Source organism: Schistocerca americana, chromosome X (genome assembly GCF_021461395.2).
Source record: "Schistocerca americana isolate TAMUIC-IGC-003095 chromosome X, iqSchAmer2.1, whole genome shotgun sequence".
Taxonomy (NCBI): Eukaryota; Metazoa; Arthropoda; class Insecta; order Orthoptera; family Acrididae; genus Schistocerca; species Schistocerca americana.
Window position 1 is genome coordinate 791,246,760 of NC_060130.1, and position 22,999 is coordinate 791,269,758.

General features: G+C 39.0%; 1 long non-coding RNA gene across 1 annotated transcript in view; it reads left to right on the forward strand.

Annotated features, from left to right (window-relative positions):
- LOC124556760 overlaps positions 1 to 8,373 on the forward strand; it is a 29,825-nt gene extending 21,452 nt beyond the window's left edge. The window contains exon 3 of the long non-coding RNA XR_006968683.1: positions 8,045 to 8,373. This is a non-coding gene — a long non-coding RNA (uncharacterized LOC124556760). The remainder of the gene's footprint in view (positions 1 to 8,044) is intronic.
- Positions 8,374 to 22,999: the final 14,626 nt, after the last annotated feature.

A 22,999-nucleotide genomic window follows, 5' to 3' on the forward strand; every position in this document is an offset into this window, starting at 1 on the left:
AAGAGAGGGGTCATAAATCAGGGAGAGGTTAATTGTTGAAATTTGAGAATGGTAGTACCCTAGCCAGAGACTTTTTGGTGCCTCCCATCCATCCCCTGCAACTCCTTTGTTTTTGAGTTTCGGCATTTTTAGTTGTCATATATTTTTTATTTGCCCTATAAAATGAAGATTGAACATTACAAGAAAATGTTATTGTTAACGAAATTACTTAAAATAAATACATCAAGGACTATGCACTTAAAAGTTATATTTCTGCTTATCTATTTGCCATGAAAAGGAAAACTATATCAAAGTAATGGAAAGAACAAGCTCAACATACATAGTGTCACATTTTGAATGGGAAGGAGGCATGTATGAGAGAAAGACATATTTCACCTTACAATAACAACAAAACAAATCAGACAAATGCAGTTTGTTCACAGAAATAAAGGAAAAAGAAAAGAATACATTTTGATCTGAAATCATGAATATAAACATCAGTCTAGGGAGTTATCAAAACACATATAAGTCTTTTTGTCTAGGCCTCTTTTTGATAAAATCATCAATTATGTCATCAAAATTCATCCTGTTTACATTTCCACTTTTAATTTATAATACAGAAAATGTGTTAAGTCTTCCTTGCAAAGCAGTAGTTCAGGGATAGTTTTTAATTTTTATAAAACAGAGAATGACCTACCTACATACATACAGACATACATACATACATAGTCTCACACAGAATCCAACAAAAATATAAATGACTATTAAGTTTAGCCGGCCGCAGTGGCCGAGCAGTTCTAGGCGCTTCAGTCCAGAACTGCGCGACTGCTATGGTCGCAGGTTCAAATACTGCCTCGGGCATGGATGTGTGTGATGTCCTTAGGTTAGTTAGGTTTAAATAGTTCTAAGCTCTAGGGGACTGATCACCTCGGATGTTTTAAGTCCCATAGTTCTCAGAGCCAATATTAAGTTTCTAATACAGTCTCACGGTAAATGTTGATTGATAGGAAAAGTTTTAGCATGGAGTGAAATCTTTCAAGACTATCTAATGGAAACACAATCATAATCCCAGTTTCCAGTTGTTGCAGCTTGCTAAGCAGAGGAATAGGTTCATGCATTGCCAATGGCCTTTGGCCAGTATCTCCTGAAAATTCAGTAAAAGCTGCTTTTATTGCTGCCCAACAATACTGAAGAGTGTGGCAGCATTTGCGACAAGTGAATCGTCTTGTTGCTGACAAACTCTTGGTGATAGATTTTTTTTTTTTTACCTTCTTCTCATTCAAGTTTCCTTCCAAGTATTTCCACTATATAGTACTTGCAGAAAAGAAACTGTAGGAGTGCTTGAAGAAATCTGAGAAATGAAATTGCCTTGAGGAAAAAGCTCAAGTAAAGAAGCAAATACAGTGATGTCACAAATAAATTGTGAAATGAATTTAAAATAAAGGAAATGTGTTGATAAACAAACCTGTTCGCAAGCATTCAGCAGCATTCTTACCCAAAAGATTTAGAGAATATCCAGAATGCAGTATTCACTCAAGCCAAAGTGTTGAATCTCTCAATTATAGTTTGCAGTCCTACATACTTTACTGGCACATTAAATGCATTGTCATACAACTGTCCTCTTGAGTTGTGGATGCCAGTTTGAAGGTTTTACAATCATTAAATAAATTCTCTGCTATGTTTGAAGCTTAGTATCCTGTGTTTGGTTTAAACTGTAGAAATCACTCTGTAGGAGAGAATTTTCCATTCTCTTGATAATGATGATGATGAGGAGGAGGAGGATGAGGAGGATGGAAAGGTTTGAAGGGCACACAACAGCAAGGTCTTTAGCACCAATCCGTTCTCTTGAGAAACACACTAGTTCACAAGAGCTAATTGGTCCTCATGGTATAAGTCTGGTATATAATCAACAATTATAAAAAATACTTTGCAGTCCTGATTTTCTTAACAGCCTTCTGCTTTCTGTATCTGAGATGATAAGAACAAACTTTAAACATACTTCAGTTGATACAGATGGTATGGTTTTACAAGTACACAAAAGTATCTACTGCAAATGGAAACTGGACACTCCTTAACAATGAGAAGTATTGTTTGCTCTTCTGCTCTGTAGTCACAGTCAGCAGGTGGATGGAAACACCATTTCTTCAAAGTGTAACCACATCTCCCTTGGCCTGTCCTAATGCAGTTCAGCTCTGACCAGGCTTGGCATGGAATGTGGAACCCCTCAACTTTCATTGCTGCATCTTGATCCATGAGAACACTATTGGGTGGACATTTGTTCCAGTGTTGTCACCACTAAGAGGTCACATCAAATGAACTGATTCCTTCTGAATCGATGCAGGGTGGTTTGGTGATTTCAAACGAGTTGTTGGGTGATCTTGTAGGCCATTGCACAAGGGAGTGTTCTTACAAGAAGAGATCTACCTGAGAAAGTTTGCACTAATAACAGCAGCAGAAAATAGCATAATGGGAGTAAGATTTGTCATAAATAATAAGATATAGGGCAGAGAGTGAATTACAGTGAACAGTTCATTAAGAGGATTATTCTCATCACAATTAACAGAAATATCAACAACAACAGCACAGGTATACCTGCAATCACAAGCAGAAGATTAAGAGACAGAGAGATTATATGAGGACAGTGAAAGGGTAAGTCAGTACTTAAAGGGAAATGCAAATTTAATAATCATGGAGGATGGGAAACTTGAAGTAGGGGAAGGAGTAGAAAATAGAGTTTTAGGAGGAAGCTTGGTAGTAGGAATGAGAGAGGAGCAAGGCTCCTTGAGTTCTGCTACACATTTCATATTGTAATAACATATACACTGTTCAAGAATCACAAGTCAAGGAAGTGTACTTGAAATTAGCCTGGATACATATGACAGCTGGATTGCATCCTGATGAGACAGATATTTCAAAATCAGATACTGGATTTCAAGGTGTGCTGAGAAGCAGATATAGATTCAGATAACAATTTACTAATGATAAAGAGTAGGCTGAAGTTCAAAAATTTCTCATCAAGAATCAATGTGAAGAAGTGGTGATGCTGAATGTAAAGGAATGTTGATGTCCATTCAAACTTCTCTGAGGCTTTAGATACTGTAAAAATGAGTACCACAGTAGGCAGTTCAGTTGAGGAAGAATGGACAACCCAAGAAAGAGCAACCCTAGTAATTGCACAGTCAAATATAGATACAAGGGAGGTAACTGTGAAGAAACTTTGGGTAACAGGAGAAATACTTCAACTGATGGACAAAAGAAGGAAGTATAAAAGTCTAGGAAAGGACAGGAATACAGCAATATAAGTCACTTAGGAATGAATCAACAGGAAGTCCAGGAAAGATAAAGCAAAATGCCTGTAGGAAAAATGTGAAGGAATTGTAAAGAAAATGGTCATATGTGGGACAGGTTCAGCACATAGAAAAGTTAAAACCATTTTCAGTGAAATTAAAAGCAAATGCATCAACATTAAGAGTGCTACCGGAATTCCACTGTTAAATGCAGACAAAAGAGCAAGTAGGTGGAAAGAGTACATTACAAGTGTCTATGAGGAGCAAGGACTTTCTACTGATATGATAGAAGAAGAAGTGGCAGACTTTGGCAATGCAGTAGTAGGGTTAGAGTTTTGGAAGACTTGCAATCAGTCAAATAAGAAGGAGGTATAGATCACATTCCTTCAGAATTTCGAAAATCACTGGGAGAAGTGGAAACTAAACAAATATTCAAATTAGTAAGTAGAATCTATGAGGGGGGACATAGCAATGGACTTTTGGAAGAATGTCATCCACACAACCCCAAAGATAGCAAGGGCAGATGATTGCAAGAACTATCACACAATCTCTGGTACCCTGGCCTGGCAAGTTTGAAAGCCCACCGGAAGGCATGGATCTTAATGAGAGCTGCTAGATAACACTCCCATAATCTGTGCATACAGCTGTCACCGCTGCAGTGCTGTCTACAAAGACACATCTCTCCTGCTGGCCTACATGGACTCACGGCTGCTCTTTAAGGCCAACACTGCAGCCATTCTGTCAGCCACTCATGATTTCACTGGGCTACAGTATTGATCTTGCTACACATCATTTTTGAATTCGCTATTGTCTTACATTTGATCTTGGTTTACCTCTGGTCTTCTTCCACCATACCATCACTGCTGTTTGCCCTTCTCTGTTATTCTTTTTCTGTTTACTTTCAGTGGCTCACTGTTAATGCCCTCAGCCAGTCAGCCAGTCCCAACTAATTTATGATCCATTTGCAGTCTTTTTAGACTCAAGTCACTATGATTGGCAATGATGTATAAGGTTAGCAATGGCACATGGATGTGAAGCTCATGGAACAGCAACAGCAACAACTGCTCCTGCAACAGGGATTGCAACAGCAGTTCTAACACCAGTTTCAATGATGGACTGATTTGTTCTATCAGGAAACTCAGCTATTGTTGGATTGCTTACAGGTTCAGGGTTTACAAACCATCCAGGTTGTGGTCACTTCCAAGGTGGAGAGGCACCCATCTGCATTTCTGCCATTTGATGACACCCAAGAGTATTGGGAAACGTATTTTCAGTGAATGAAACAGCATTTTGCGACTTTTGAGTTTTGGATGATGCTCTCCAACAGTCACTCTTCCTTCCCTGGGCTTCCCCTGAGATGTTTTTCTTACTTAAGAAGTTGACTCCACTCTCGAATCCTGTCACACTCACATTCAAGGAGATTTGTTCATTGCTGTTCAATTACTATCTGCAAAAATTCCACATGGTCACATTGTACCATGAGTCCCATCAACACTGCAAGCAACTTGATCAGTCATACCACTCATGGGTGGGGAACTGCAAGGGATGAGTCAACATTGCAATATCACTTGTTAAATCCAGCTTGTAAAACTAGATGTGGCTTTGATCCAAGACACAGCGGTCCAACTGGTTCCAGATCTAGAAGTATGCACTGCTGCCTTCAAGCTACAAAACCCTTCCTTGGATGATATTTTCAAAATTTCTCCCCCTTTCAAGGTCAGCAAATGAGAGCCTTGTGGTGACCCCAAGTGGCTTTGATTCAGCAGCTGCCTTGAGTGCAGAATCCTTCTAAGTCTTTTTCCAAACAACAGCATCATGATTTGTGAATTTTGGACATGTCAATGGCCTCTGAACAGCTTGCCACACCCCATCAGCACAAGCAGTAGGGTTTCCTATCATGTTCTGACTGCTTCACAGCACACCCATGTGTGGACTGTCCAGATTGCTTGGCACACTGCACAAATTGCAGGCAGAATGGGCATCTCCGAACTGTCTGTCATCAACCATCAGGACAGTCAGATGCGACTCTTCCCATGCATTGTGGGTCATTGTATGAACTTCAGGCAGTTGTTTCTCAGGCTGGTCTATCTGCTGCTAAGTTGCTTATCAACCTCATGATTGTAAACCAGGATGTCCATTTCCAGGTGGACACAGGAGCTACTGTTAATTTAATTATTCTCCCAACATATGCTCATCTTGGTTCCCCTAGCTTGACCCCACCCTCCCTTATGTTGGTCAGGTGTGGTGACAGTTCAGTTTCTCTCTGGGATCAACTCAAAATCCATGCTACCAATCAAAAAGGTAATACAGCTGATAACCCCTTTTTGTTGAGATTCATTACATCCAGATGCAGTGCCCCGTTTCTGTCAGGCACATCCTATTCCTGTGTCCTTACAGGTGGCTCTAAGCAGGAACTCGATTGCCTCCAAAGAGCTGGGCTAAGTGAACCTGTTAAAACCAGTGCTTGGGCCACATCCTTGGCAGTGGTCAAAAGCTCAATGGCTCCCTCTGATTATGTGGAGATTTTAAATTGAGAATCAATGCCCAGGCCCAGGTGGAAACTATCCCACACCACATCCGGAGAACCTCCTCATGAAGCGGGTTGGAGGTGAATATTTTTCTAGGATTGACCTTGCTGGTACATATTTTCAGATCCTACTGGGTGAGGAATCACAGTGCTTTATGGTTGGCAACACCACCTTTGGTTTATACAAATACAAGCAATTGCCATTTGGAATCTTCTGCTCTGGGAATCTTCCAGAGATATCTGGAACAGTTAACCATGTCCATCCCCGCTAGTACTAACTATCTCAATGACTTAATTGTCATGGGCACTATGTATCAGGACTACCTGCACAACATTTGTGCCATCTCTTTACTACAGCGCATGATGCAAGTCTCAAGCATTGCTTACACAAATGCCAGTTTTTTCTTGAGCTAGTAGAATACTTTAGACACTTGCCCACCAAAGAAACAATCCAGTACATTGAGTGGAATGTTTTTGCCATTAACTCTCTACCCTGCCCTCTGGCTATGGTGGTTACCATCCATTGGTTGTGCCTTACAACAATTGATACTCCAAGAGGCTTGGAGCACCATCATACCAATCAACTTTGTCTGTTCCTACTGACTGCACCCCACTAGTGGATCAACCTGATCTGGAACACCCAACCTTGACATTCCCACATCCGCACCAGTACAACTTGTGCTCCAGAGCATCAGTGGCGATTCCTGATGACAAAGGCACGGAAGTGGAGGTCTCCTTGCATTCTCCACCCTCTCATTTATTGTTGCCCATGCCATCATTACCCTTGTCACCACGCCCCAGCACTTTGCCAGGCACCCCAGTTTATCTCTCTGTCAGCTTGCACTCTTGACATGTGTGCTGTTGACATTCCTAGCTTGTGTACAGTTTCTCCCCACATTGTGGAAGATGAATTCGCCTGTGACCTTAAGTAACAACCATGGTGTTGCAGTGGCAAGTCCTGTTGCCTTATGTGATGAGAGAAAATACTGACATCATCTGTACAAGTTGTACACCCCAGAGTTGGCTCCTCAGTTGGCTGGTTATACTCACGTTGCACTCATAATTGGTTTCTGTGTCTCATATACCTATTGTCTCTGAATGCGACCTCAAAAAGTAGCCAACCTTTGTTTTGGATTATCAACCTTTTTGTCCACCCTGGTCGATCTCACTGTTGTGGTGGACATCCATGCTGTATAAGGGAAGCTGGACAAGGCATCCACCAGTATCAACCACATTTCCCCAAGAAAGGGACTGATGAAATCTATGTGTGCAATATTTCATAATTAAGCCAGTTAGGGTCATGGTAAAAACTTCTGGGGAGGGACCACTTGGTTCTGTGAGCAGGTGTGATATTACCTCAGTGCATGTTTGATATGAGTGCTTATTGTAGGCCAATGTAAATGCCATGGAGCTAATGTTTTCTTGTGAGACATCCTCAGTGAGAAGACTGCAGGAGCTGGAGGACCTGTGGATCAAGTGAAGATGGAACTACAACATGGCACTCATCATTCACCACTGTAAGCAACAACACTCCCTGACGTACACTGAGCCACTCTTGCATACTTGCTCAGGACTCATGGGCAATCTGGACAATTTATCAGCATGTTATGTGATGTCCAAAAAATTGATATCATAGAAATTATGGCTGAGAAATAATGCCCAATGCTGTAGTCTCAGAACCACCTTGTCATGTAGTCCAGCCTTAGGGTTAAACAATGATACCAATGGTTTATGGTGCATGACAAAGTGAAATTTGGAGCCATACAGGAAAATGTAAAACTTTTTAAAACCATAAACCATAACCAGCACCTCCCCTCCTTCTCTATGTTGGAGTTAGTATTTTGTGTGGGCAAGAAGGTCTGAGATGTAAAAGCAATCACTTGTCCTGATATGTCCGGATTTCTGCAGTCCTATACTGCAATTTATTAGCAACCTGGATTAAGCTTTTCTTTGGATTGGAGGTAGCAAGGCAAGGGGGCAGAGCATAAACTATGTTTCACCCACAGATAAGGTTGATGACAAATGTCTGGCGTCTGACCAAAAAAATTCACACCTTGCATACAAAGCTGATTTAGAGGGTGTGAGACCTATCCTGGCTTTTCTGTCTACCACTCACTCCATTAAGGTTTTGGCCTCTTTTGTTTTTCTCCATGTATAAAGCTTTTAGTTCATGATCAATTTTGAGACTTAATGTCTCATCTTCAGATGCACCATAATATACTTCTGATTGATGGTTACATATTAATTTCAGAGATCACAGCAGGTTATCAGCTGAAATCTTGTGAACACTCCCTATGGCTGCAACACCATGCAAGGTGACCCTACACCAGTGGGGGCAAGAGACAACAGGAGAAATGGATCATGAAATAAAACTGTAACTGCAACCTGAGGCTGTTCTACTACTGCTACTACTACTACTACTACTACACCATGAGGCTGTGTTCCACCCATCTGCTATGATGCTTATTGAAGAATATTTATTTTTGTCTTGTAATTTTATGTGTGCTCATGCACACTTCATTTCATAGTTTTGATGGTTGTTCTGTGCATGTTTCACCTCAATTTACTCAAACCATTTGTTTCATGCAATATATGTTATTATTTCAACTATAATGTAGTGTTCTCTCATTGTTCTGTCTTCGATAATAATGCAGTGGCGTTAAGGTATTTTAGAATCTTGGACTATACTCTCTAATTGATGTTCTAGCTTGTGTACCTGTGACTTATTCTTTTCTGTATCTTTGAAATTTTAACCATATTGCCAGTTATTCATTTCATGTTGTCCATTAAGACTGTGTTTACTTCTTGTCACTATATGCTTAATTTACATGAGGTTTTTTTCTGTATAAATACTCCTGGTCTTTTTTTTTAGTAAGGGTTTTCATGGGTGATGATGGAAATATACACCCAATGAGCCATCAATCTTTGTTCATCTTTTGTGTAGTTGTAGCAGTTACTCAGATATAACATATGCTGTTCTAATAAGATGCTCTTCTCAACTGTTTTCAAGAAATCAATGTTAAGTTTTATGAGTCTGTTGAATACCATACAAGAGTGCCAGCTATCGAGCTGTGGCATTAGAACAACTAGCTAAGGCACCAGACTAAAAGTCTGCCCTTGCTACTACTGGGTCATACTTTTTCCCCCTCTCCTAATCTTCCACCAAACACTTGTATTATTGCAGTGAATCATATTGCTTTATGAAAAAGAAGAAGAAGAAACAACAGTTATAATCATCATCATCATCATCATCATAATTATCATTGTGGTATATCCAGTGTATGATTTAATTGAAGTACAATAAGTAATCGTGATAAAATGAACATTTATCATCAACATCTTAGTCGTGTGTATCACACTGGCCTGTACTTGCTTCTAATAACGTAGAATGTATGTGTGATATGCTCATGAATATGTTGTGTTCAACAGACTTGTAAAACTTTGAGCCCAATTTCTCAGAAACACTTGAGAAGCACATTATTCTAGAGCAGCTCTGACCCTCAGCCAGCCATCATTGTTGTCTCCTGGCACTTAGTGAATTATTTAAAACTATAGGTTATGCTTATATTGTCAATTTTAGTACTTGGGAGGACTGTTTTAAGGTTTTTGCTCATTACTTACTTGGTACTCTGGTGACAGTTTCATTTATAAAAATTTTGCTATGGAGAATTGTGACTAAACTTTTATTGAACTTGATACTGTTCCATATTATAATGGAACTATGAAGTACCTAACTAATAGTAGGCGTACACTGTTTATTGTTTGGTCTTAAATGGATGGGCCTGGCTCATTCAACTGGCTGAGTATAGATGATGCATTTGGTATGAATTTGTAATAATAGTTCAACTTACCAGGGAATGACTGCAGCTCCTTCACGTTCTGAGGAACAGTCAACTTATCAATGCTGTGATCATCGAGTGGTTTAATCACCTCCCTACTTAAGACATGCCCTAAATGCTTGACACTTGGTGCAAAAAACATACACTTTTCCAACTTACAATGTAGATTGCTGTCTACCAGCACCTGAAACACTACCTGTAAGTTTTCCAGATATTCCTCTCTGGTGACAATTAAATCATCCAAATAAGTTGCACACTTCAGGGTATGGCAAACTCTCTGCTCGATAAAATGCTGAAAAATTCCTGGGGCTGATTCAATGCCAAAAGGCAATCTGGTCAACTTATAGAGGCCAACTGGCATATTAATAATGAGCAACTGCTATGACTCAGCATCGAGGGTCATCTGCAGATAGGCATCTCTCAGATCAGCCCCACAAATAACTCCTCAGTTCAATGGCTTGGGTAAACTTCCACCTAACTCTGGGTGTTGATTGTGAATTTAAAATCACCACACAACTGTACTGCCCCTGTGGATTTCTAACCACCACTAAAGACATTGCCCACTAGCTTGATGCTTCAAGTGAAATAAACTTTAATTCCTGTATTCTGTCTAATTCAGCTTTGACTACATCTCTCATAGCAAATGGCAAAGGGCAAACACTGTGAAACTTAGGGGTCACAGATGGCTTAAGCTGAATGTGGGTCAGAAAATCCCTTGCTTTACACAATGTTGGCTCAAACAACTGTTAGTAGGGCAGCAAAGTGACTCAAGGTCATGAAAAGGAATGACTGGTGACGCTAAATTAATGTGATCAACAACTCAGAAATGAAATGCCGTAAAAGCACCCAACTTCAAAATATTTGATGCTGAAGCAGAGCCTACCACTAATGATGTTATTTGGTGCTCCACATACTTATGCTTTGCCACCACAACCAGCTGATGCCTCAACACGATTCATTTGTGACTTAGAAGGCCACTGTTTTGTTCAATGATTGTAACCCAGTTCATGATACACAGTCAAATTGATCAATAAGGCTGCAGCCCCAGTATCAAACTGAAACTCAACTGAGCATCCCAAAATAGACAATTGCAGCACAACCTTATGAGCCATTTGTCAGATATATGAGATGGGCTTGTAAAGTGCATAAATAGACAACTGGTCAACATCGTGAGCATTATGGTGCATAGCACAAACAGCAGTGATGTGGCCCCTGCAGTTGCACTTGAAACAAACTTTATTTAAATGTGGATATTTCTACTACATGTGTGGTAACTGAGGAAAGCCCCACAATTTAAGGAACTACCCAATACCAAAGGATGAATGCTGTTTCTGTGAATTGCGAAAACTGCTGCACCTTTTGAGTGAAGGCCACTCCAATGGCAAGGAAAACTGATTCCTAGTATCTACATTTCTAATTTGCTTTACAGTGCAGCAGTAAGATTGCTTTTTGACTGCTAAGGGTGACCCAGACATATCAGCCTTAGGGAATGAGACCTGCTGTGCCAGCTAATGACATACTACAGGCCAAATTTAAATCCACTTCCACCATGTCGCAGTCATTGACAAAGGCTTCTTGGTCCACCACAGACAGTTTATACAACTGTGCTAACTGTGCCGCACCAGCTAGAGCAGCTAGAGATGCATCACATTACTCTTAGGCTTTCACTCAAAATGGCTTATCTAGAGCTAATTGAATAATTAAATTGCAGACAATGGAATCTGTGTAACACATGCCACACTGCTGCTCCTGCCATAATTCCATAAACCGATTCTCCATGATGATGCAACACAACTGATGCATGCTTGAGACAGACTCATCACCACTTTTGCGACTCATTCTTGGAGTATGGATTTAAAAGAATTAAAAGTATAAACTCACAAATTTGGAGAATACGTGGGCCATAACAAGTTGATAACAGTGAGAATTCTAATGTCCAAAGAACTAAACCAATCAAAACTGCACACAAACCAGAAATGTCAACAGGACATGTTGAATGTCAGGGGAATCAAATGGGAGATACTGCTAAACGAGGAACCATCTATATGTGGCAGAATATTAACAGGTCTGGCTCCTAACTAGCAAACACATAACTGAACTGCATTGGTGGTTGCCTTATTGTGTTGCCTCAGACACTAGAGACTGTTCCCAAAACACATTGTGCAGGCATGCCCTGTTGGCAGCCACTGTAACCAGTTCGCTGACTGCCAGCATCATTGGTTTCACATCCTTCATTGCCTTGGCATTATTGGCAGGTGAAGATACCAAAGTAAGGTCCTTATATTTGTCTCAATTATTAATGGTGATAAAGTGGACATAGTGCAACAACCAGAACGTCGGCTGAAACCATAAGTGAATAGCAGCAAAATGTGAACTTTCCAATCAAATATATGTAGCAAAGACAGGCTGGATGCCATTAGTGGTGGCACATTTGTAGCTTTAAATATATTGAGCAACCAGTAAAGGAAACAAAAGAAAAATTCGGAGTAGGTATTAAAATCCATGGAGAAAAAATAAAAACTTTGAGGTTCGCCAATGACATTGTAATTCTGTCAGAGACAGCAAAGGACTTGGAAGAGCAGTTGAACAGAATGGACATCATCTTGAAAGGAGGATTTAAGATGAACATCAAAAAAAGCAAAACTAGGATAATGGAATGTAGTCGAATTAAGTTGGGTGATGCTGAGGGAATTAGATTAGGAAATGAGACACTTAAAGTAGTAAAGGAGTTTTGCTATTTGGGGAGCAAAATAACTGATGATGGTCAAAGTAGAGAGGATATAAAATGTAGACTGGCAATGGCAAGGAAAGCGTTTCTAAAGAAGAGAAATTTGTTAACATCGAGTATAGGTTTAAGTGTCAGGAAGTCGTTTCTGAAAGTATTTGTATGGAGTGTAGCCATGTATGGAAGTGAAACATGGACGATAAATAGTTTAGACAAGAAGAGAATAGAAGCTTTCAAAATGTGGTGCTACAGAAGAATGCTGAAGGTTAGATGGTTAGATCACATAACTAATGAGGAGGTATTGAATAGAATTGGGGAGAAGAGGATTTTGTGGCACAACTTGACTAGAAGAAGGGATTGGTTGGTAGGACATGTTCTGAGGTGTCAAGGGATCGCCAATTTAGTATTGGAGGGCAGCTTGGAGGGTAAAAACCATAGAGGGAGACCAAGAGATGAATACACTAAGCAGATTCAGCAGGATGTAGGCTGCAGTACGTACTGGGAGATGAAGCAGCTTGCACAGGATAGAGTAGCATGGAGAGCTGCATCAAACCAGTCTCAGGACTGAAGACCACAACAACAACAAATATATTGATATTACGTACAGAAGTTATTATTGCTTTGGAATGTGAAATAACCTGGGTGAAAGTAAGCATCAGAGATGGGTGAGCCATGGTACTCAGATACTATTATACACCACCAGCCTTGGAACAGTAGTGGCAGAATACTTCAAAGAAAACTTGGAGAGTATTGTGTGTATATTTTGTAATCATCCTAAGGTAACATGGAGAGATTACTATAGACTGGATGACTTACTTGATCAGAACAGTTGCCACTGTTAGGAATACATGTGACACTGTTATAAATGTCTTATCCAAATAAATTACTTTGGGCCATTAGGTACAGAGTCGGCAGCTCGTGGTCTTGCGGTAGCATTCTTGCTTCCTGTGCATGGAGTCCCGGGTTTGATTCCCAGTGGAGTCAGGGATTTTTCCTGCCTCAAGATGACTGGGTGTTGTTGTGTCATCATCATCATCATCATCATTCATCCCCATTACAGTAGGAGGAAGGCAATGGCAAACCACCTCGACTAAGACCTTGCCTAGTACAGCGGGCGGGTCTCCTGCATTGTTCCCTACGCTCCTCAGAGTATGGGACCTCATCATCATCTGACTCATGGGAGCAGGCTGCTAGGTCTTCTGCTCACAAAGAGACCCAAAATTTTTGATTTAGTTAATATAGAGGAGGGGATCAGTGACTGTTAAGTTGTTACATGCAGAGATGACAAAAGGCATGAATAGCAATATGCACATATACAGATGGCAAAAGGATCATGTACACAAGATATAAAAGGGCAGTGCACTGGTGGAGCTGTCATTTGTATTAAGGCGATTACTGTGAAAAGGTTTGTGACATGGTTATGGTCACACTATGAGAATGAACATACTTTGAGTGCAGAAAGGTAGTTGGAGCTACACACATGGACATTCCATTTCAGAAATTGTTAAGAAATTCAATATTCTAAGATCCACAGTGCCAAGAGTGTGTCAAGAATACCAAATTTCAGGCATTACCTCATGTCATGGACAACAGAATGGCCGACAGCCTTCACATAATAATGGAAAGCAGTGGCATTTGTGTAGAGTTGTCAGTGCTAACAGACAAGCAACACTACTTGAAATAGCCATATCAATCATCGTGGGACCTATGACAAATGTGTCCATTAGAATAGTGTGGCAAAATTTGGCATTAATGGCCTGTGGTGGCAGACGACTGAAGAAAATGCCTTTGCTAGCAGCACGACATTGCCTGCAGTGACTCATGACCATATCGTTTGGACCCTAGATTACTGTAAAACCGTGGCCTGGCCAGATGAGTCCTGATTTCAGTGGTAAGAGGTAATGGTAGGGTTTGAGTGTGGTGCAGACCCCATGAAGCCATGGACCCAAGATGTCAACAAGGCATTGTGCAAGCTGGTGGTGGCTCTAAAATGGTGTGGGCTGTGTTTACATGGAATGAACTGAGTCTTCTAGTCCAAATGAATCAATCACTAATTGGAAATCATTATGTTTGGTTATTTGGAGACCATTCGCAGCCACTCAAGGATTTCATATTCTCAAGCAATGATGGAATTTTTATGGATACCAATGTGCCATGTCACCAGGTCACAATTGTTCACTGTTGGTTTGAAGAAAATTATGTACAATTCAAGTGAATGACTGGGCTACCCATTAAACATTTATTGGACATAATAGAGAGGTCAGTTTGTGCACAGAATCCTGCACTGACAACACTTCACAATTATGGATGGCTATAGAGGCAGCATAGCTCAGTATTTCTGCAGGGGACTTCCAATGACTTGTTGAGTTCATGCCATGTCCAGATGCTGCACTACAGCAGGCAAAAGGAGGTCCGACCCGATATTAAGAGGTATCCCATGATTTTTGTCACCTCAGTGTATCATCAGTGATTACAGGTCTTAAAAGAAATGTTAAGTAGCAAAATAACTGCACTTAATGAGAGCAACAAAACTCAGTTTTCAGGTTATCTGAACAGTCAGTATCAATGTTTCATGTCTGAGAACAAAAAAGGGAAGTTGTACGAATGTCATAAATTCAAGAATATTGTACAATATGCTTTAGATGTACAGGGTGTTCAGAAATTCCCATTACAAACTTCTAAGACTTGTAGAGGGGAGTGGGCACATAATATGTTGAATAGGAACCCATCTGTGGAATTGCCATCCGACAACGCTACAGAGCATCGAAATTATAGGCACTGGCACCTGTAAATGTAAGCATATTCAATGTGATTCCTTGATGACGTTACAAACTTCCTAGCATGATGGAGAAGGATAAATTTATCAATTTGAGGTAAGGGTCCCTGTACCAGAAATGAATGAGTCAAAAGTTACAACCGAAAACAGTTCTGATACTTCTGACAGTGAAATACAGGTACTGGTACTACTGTTGCTAAGATCATAGGGCAGGCAACTTTCAGAGGTATTACTGTGGTCCAAAACAAGAAAAAAATGTCCAGTAACTATTGGCTCTAAAACACATACCTAAGAGCTATGAGCGCTTGTTCATCTGTGCTACTGTGAAACACATCTCCTCTATTGAACAAGTGCTTGTAGCTCTTAAGGTATGTATTTTAGAGCCCATGTTTACTGGACATTTTTTCCTTGTTGTGGTCCATACTACCACCTCCCTTACTTGCCTACCCTACAGTCTTACCGACAACAGTACCAGTAAATGTATTCCACTGTCAGAGGTATGAGAATGGTTTTGATTTATAACTTTCAGCTCATTCGTTTCTGGAATAGGGACCCTTACCTTAAATTGATACATTTATCCTTCTGCATCATCTTGGAAAGTTTGTAACATCATCACGGAATCACTCAGTATACATGATGGACCATTATTATCCATAATGGGAAATAGCTCGGGCTAGAAATGAGATACAGCAAAATGTTTTCAATAAAAGTTGTTGGTGGCAAAGAGGGTCTCACATTGCTACTATTGGCTGTGACGTTAAATGTGATTTTCAAGGTGGTTTGGAGGTTAAAGTGATTTTTTTTAAATGGGGAAAGAGCAGCAAATTTTATGTATAAAATGATATATTACTCAGGGTCAAGGCAAGGTTCAGTGAAGGTCAAATAAGCAGATATGTTTTAAGTTCCTGTAGGGATTAACACAGAATAAGGGAGGGATACAACAAAATACAATATTAGATACAGAATGAAATTTTTACTCTGCAGCAGAGTGTGTGCTGGTATGAAACTTCCTGGCAGATTAAAACTGTGTGCCGAACTGAGACTTGAACTTGGGACCTTTGCTTTTCGTGGCAAGTGCTCTACCAACTGAGCCACCCAAGCACAACTCTGCTCCATTCTCACAGCTCCAATTCTGCCAGTATCTCATCACCTACCTTCCAAACTTCACAGAAGCTCTCCTGTAAGAAAGGATAATGTGGAGACATGGTTTAGCCACAGCCTGGGGGATGTTTCCAGAATGAAATTTTCACTCTGCAGTGGAGTGTGAGCTGATATGAAAGTTCCTGGCGGATTAAAACTGGGTGCTGGATCGAGACATGAACCCAGGACCTTATCCTTTCATAGGTAAATGTTCTACCGACTGAGATAAGCTTCAAAGGTCCCAAGTTTGAGTCTCAGTCTGGCACATAGTTTTAATCTGCCAGGGAGTTTCAATGTTAGATACAATTTGAAGGGACATCCCAAGGGGTGAGAGGTGAGGGGACTCACTCAATGACTTGTAAATCGATGACATACATTTTATTTACATTGTGATGTATTTATTTTTGCCAATAAACATGCCAATTAAAACTAAAAGTTCAAATTTCCCAGCACTCTTTCCAAATCTGATGTTACAAATAGAGGTTTCCATGAGACAAAATTAGATCTTCGAATGATTGTCAATAATTACGTTTAAGGTCATGGTTATTGGTAATGATATGTGACCCCTTATGCTCCTTTCAATTTGAATCTAACATTGTATTTTGCTGTATCTCTCCTCTGTTCTGAGTTAATCCCTACTAGAACTACAAATATATTTGCGTATTTGACCCTCATTGAACCTTGCCATGACCTCAAATACTGCATCATTCTATATGTAAAATTGGTGCTCTTCCCGAATTTTAAATGAAATATTAGCATTCCTTTTTAAAGAAATCGCTTTAACCTCCAAATCACCTTGAAAATAACATTCAGGGCCATGGCCAGAATTTTAATTTCCCACAACATACACAGTTAAATCAGAGATTTAATGTACAGTGGACTAATGAACACTGAAATTACGATACAAATGCAATGCAGAAACAATATATAACAATACCATTAATATAAAAAAGATAATTATTACAGTCATTTATTTGACATAAAAGTGCTAAGCATAATTAACCACCATTTGCTTTCTAGCTCAGACTTTCACATTATCATTCAGAAATTCTTCCAAGGAATAATAGGATTTCTGTACTAATAACTTTTGTAGCTTTTGTTTCAGTTTCCCCAGCTCCATGCTGTGGATTTGTTTCTTTTTAGAATGTTGTAAAAAATTTTCATGCCCATATATTCAGGTGTTTGTTCATTAATGTACAAGTGGGAAGCATGAAATTCCCCTTGTTTCTATTGATGTACTGATATTTAAAACTCTTGTCTATAAATAACGTAGTGTTACTGTACATAAAAATAATCAGTTCATAAATATACAAACAGGGGGCACTTAATATTTTTAAATTTCTTAGTAGTGGGTGAGAGGATTCTTTTGGTTTTGCATTACACATATTTGTAAAAACAGATTTTTGTAATTTTAATATTGTAATCATTGTACTCATGTTACCTCCAAAAATAATGCCATACCTTATAAATGACTCAAAATGGCTGTGGTCAACTACTTTTCTCGTCTCCATGCTAGTTGAATGTGGCAGAATCTTTATTGCGAAGATCGGACTGTTTAATTTATTTGCTAAGTACTCTATATGTGAAGACCAGGATAAATTTGGTCCAGATGCATTCTTAAAAACTTAACACAACCTACTTGTTTCAGTTCTTGGTTTCTATGATTAATGTGAGTTTCATTTACCTTATAGTTTTTAGTTTTAAATTTCAGTAAAAGTGTTTTTCCAATATTCAGTTTCAATCCATTTAGATGGAACCAGTTTTCTAAACTGGCTAGCAGATTTGTGACAGTGGAGAGAAATTGTTCCAAGTCATTGCTTTTGACAAGGTCAGAAGTATCAGAGGTGAATAAAACTGAATGTGAATTTATGTTAACGGGCAAGTCGTTTATATAAAGTAGAAATTAATTTGAACCTTGTGGAACACCTTTGAAATAATCACCCATTCAGAGAAGGAATTTCCCTTACTTGATGATATAACTACCTGTTGTTTTCTGTTTGTGAAATAGAACCTAAACCAATCTAAAGCACAACCCCCAATTCCATATATTTCCATTTTACATGGGAGCAAGTGATGGTTTACACAATCAAATGCTTCAGGGAGGTCACAGAATAATCCTGCAACTTTTCACAACTTGTCTAAGATGGAGCTGATTTTTTCCACAAACTCATTAGTGGCCTCTATTGTGCTTTTGCCTTTTTGAATGCCATATTGATTATCTGAAATCATGTTTGCTTATCTATAATTTTTTTTAATTTCCATTCCCACCACTATTTCAAATATTTTTGAAAGTATTGGAAGAATACAGATTGGTTGGTAGTTCCCCATATATTCTCTTGAGCATTTTTTAAACAAAGGTTTTATCTCTGCATACTTTAGGGCATCTTGAAAACAGCCTTCTTCAAGTGACTTATTAATTATTGTACAAAGGGGTTGTGCTCTTATCCTGGCAGATGATTTAATTACTTTGTAGGTATGCCATGCCACCCATAAAATTTTTGGCTGAAATTTTCTCAGATTTCTTTGTTTTAATGTTTCTAGTTTATCTTTGTGTGGTATAGCTTTTTGTTAGGGTTTTATTCAAAGGTATTCTTCTGCCTTCTGACCTAAATATAATTTTTCTGTGTAAGCATGTACATCTACATCTGATTTTGATACATTTATAAAAAAGTTATTGAATGATTCTGACATCTGAGGACGACTTGTTATAATGTTATTTCCCACTTTAATTTTGGAAATATCTTTACTGTCAGTTCTAATTCCCAGTTCTGATTTTACAATAGGCCATACTGCCTCTGATTTGTGTTTATGAGCCATGATGTAATTATTATTAGCCATTTCTTTTGCTGTTTTCACTACCCTTTTAGATATGGTTTTATGCTGTTTGACATAATTAATGAAATAATGCTCTTTGTTGTATTTCAATTCCTCATGCAGTTGTCTTTTTTTCCCACTGGGTATTTTAATGCCAACAGTGATCCAATTTAGCTTTTTTGACACTTTTGTGTGGCATACTCTAGGTGGAAATATTTTATTAAATATATGTAAAAAATTTCTAAAAATGTGTTAAAATGCTCAAGATTGGGATATCATCTTGAAGTTGCCACTCCACCTCTTCTAATTTAAAGCAGAACAAATTTAAATTTTCAGCAGTAAAATGTTTTTTGCTATAAGTTTTTCTAGTGCTTGGTTCATCTGCATTACTTATTTTGATAAATAGAGCAATATGTAAGCCTCTTTGTCACCTACAACTTTTATTTAAATACTTTGTCGTACCTCAGCTCTATCCCAAGTTATACCCCATTATGGATTACAAGGGTCCACACCGTAAAATATATTTACAGTTACTGATACCTATAACTCTGATGCTCTGTAGCATCTTTGGATGACATTTCCAGACATAGGTTCTTATTCAAACTATTATGTACTCACTCCCCTCTAAAAGTTCTAGAAGTTTGTAATGGGGATTTCTGAACACCCTGTATATCGGCTGAGCAAGGTTGTATGGGATGGGAATGTCTTGCTGTGGTTCAGTAGCCTTGTTAGAAAGTTGCTACAAAGGCAAATAGAGCTTCATCACAGATTTGAAAGGAATCAAAGACTTGTTGACAAACAAATGCTGAACAAAGCCAATATGAACATGAGGAATGTAAAGTGAGAAGCATCTGTTGAATCTGAGGTAATATTTTGCCTACCAATTTGATGAAAAATCCTGGGAAGTCCCAATTCAGTCAATCACTGATCATTCTGACAGTAAACAGAGGAGGACACAGAGAAAGCCAGACTACAGAGTATAGTCTTTCAAAATTGTTTAACTGTGGAAAACCATACTATCAGTATTTCTTTCAATCATCACACAGATGCCGAAGTGACCAATAGTGAGATACGTTGTCACAGAATATAAAATCAACTACAATCACTTAACACATGCAAGACTGCTGGACCTACTGGGATACCAGTACAATTGTATATTGACTAAGCATAAGAACTTGCTCCCATTCTAACAGCAGTTTAGTGTGCATTGCTGGAGTAATGAAGTATTCTGAGTAATTGGGAAAAGACATAGGTAGCTCTCAGTCCATGAAGGATTTTTGGACAGGTATGCAGTATTATAGGCCAATATCACTTTCATCATTCTGTTGTAGAATTAGAAAATACATTTTATACTTATGTTTGACCTTTTCAGAGACTGAAAATCATCTCTGGAGAAATCTACATGGATCCCATAAACAGTGATCTTGTGAATCTTGACACATGTTGTTCATCCATGCAGTCCAGGAAGTTATTGATAGTGATGCCCAGAATGATACAACATTCTTTGGCTTCCAGGAGGTATTGGATAAATTTACACAGTCCCCTGATAAACAAAATATGAGCTCATGGAATACTGGGCCCATTTTGTTGTTGGATTGAGGGCAGATAGAACACAGCACTTTTTTTTTTAATTGGCAGAAATCGTCAGATATTAATTTAGCTTTGGGGATATCCTAAGGGAGTGGAATCATTCTGAAAGGTAGTTCTTTTTAGTCCAGTCTAGCTGGCATTGGAGCAAGGGTATCCCAATTTGAAAGTAATAACTTGTCTCAACGGCACAATATTTTTGAACTTGCTAACCTTATCTAGTGACAATAAGGGGTTAATGGCCCGTGGTACAAGCAAGTCCATACGCCATTGCTCTAATGTCACATTACAAATACCTATGAGAACAGAGTGTATAAGGCTTGAGAATTTTTGCCAATTATACCATATAAACTGGTTCTCAGAATTTCCTAGGAGGGTACTTGCAAGTTACTAAATGTAGTTTTTAGATAGTTCAGATGATGCAGCAATTCAGTTACACTCATCTGTGGGTCATACAAGTCTACAACCATAAATGCAAAAAATCTACATTAACATATGTAGTCCACAAGCACCCATATGGCATGTGGAGGAGAGTACATAACATAGCTACATGTATATTACATAACATTTTCCAACACATGGCAGTAATATACTATGAAGAAACAGTCAGTCTTGGTTGCAGAGATGTATTTATTATTTTTTATTGGTGAATAAATAATAAATACACCCCTGAAACCAAGACTGACTGTTTCTTCATAGCTATATTATTTCTTCTTTTAAGATTCCATTCATAAAAGGACTGCCAGCATGCCTTTATGTAAACTGCAATATCTTAAAATTTACTGCCATGGTCATTATGTGAAATGTAGCCTGCTGGCCATTAAAACTGCAACACCAGGAAAGATGAAAATAATGAAATTTTGCTTATTTTGTATATAAAGTATACTAGGAAGAAGACATGATTATGTTTGTAGGTGATTTGGGGGTATACAGGGTTAAAATTTAGTACATCTGTCAGAACCACCTCGAGTCAAACTTAGCTCATATGACATAAAGGTATAGCATACCACACTGCCTCAGCTGTTCGCCAGAGTTCATTAATCATAGTGGCTGACAAGTGGTGGCATGCCAGTCTCTCAGCAACTGTGGCCAGGTGTTTCCAGTGAGTGAGAGACCTGGCGAATGTGCTCGACAGGGCAACAGCCAAACATACTTCATGTGCAGGTGTAGTAAGTCATCACAGCACAGACACCAATTGGGCTTATGTTATCTTGTTGAAAGATAATGTTGCAGAGTCCTATAAGATAGGGTTCAGCTACTATCCTTAACACATCAGAAATGTAACAGCTGCTGTTGAAATTACCTGCTATGAGAAGCAAGTGAGAAATGAGATTCCACATCACCATGCCAGGTGCTGGGCCTGTATAATGATGATGAATGCATTTTGTCAATGTTCAATCTCTTCAGAGTCTATACATGTGGCTATGTCCATTGCAATGCTGTATATAGAACTGAGACAACTGCAAAGATGACAAGGTGCCATGTATGTACCTAAGGATTGTCTTTAGACACCACATTTTCAGTATGCCTCTCTTACCACCACTTGAAGAGAAGCTGCAACAATGGCCACTGTGCTACTTGTGCATGATGATCCACACTGTCTGTGCGGATACTTGTCTTGCAGCTCACATGGCCATTTTCTGATTCAAGGTATGTGATGTGGCTCCACAAACTTGCACAGAGTCATGTAGCTATTGAGATCATGTATAGTGCTGAGTATGGCCATCCTCAACCCTCCATTCTGTGTGGCAGTCATGGGCTCCCAACTGATGGGAGCAGCAGTATCACACAATGACTACCTACAATTTTGAAGGGTCACAGTCCTGCCTCTGTCAAATTCTAATGTGCTGATAGACATTTATCCTTCTTGCAGGAGGCGTAACATGATCCTCTCACAATTAATCACCATTAAATTCTATTTCTGAATGCTAAAACTGCTGTGTAATCTTTCTTTTAAATAGAGTTACTTTTACCTCATTTGTGGGGTTGCAGTGAAATACTAATCCTTTGCACATCCAGGCATGTTGCACACTTCTTGGTGTTGCAATTTTGATGGCCAAAAGTGTATGTGGCTGGAATTAATATAAATCTGGACTCTCATAATTTTAAGAAATTTTCTTCATTTGATATACAACACTTTTCCTATAACATCTTCCATGAAGACTGTTGGCAGTTCTCTGACACATTCATGTTTTCTAATCAAATTCATGATAAACTACACAGCTCCTTTTCAACTTACTCTCTCTGTTCAGCTGATGCAACTTAGGAAGACCTCATACTAACTGACAATAATGTGTGGCTTCAGCAGCCAGAGACAGTGGTCAT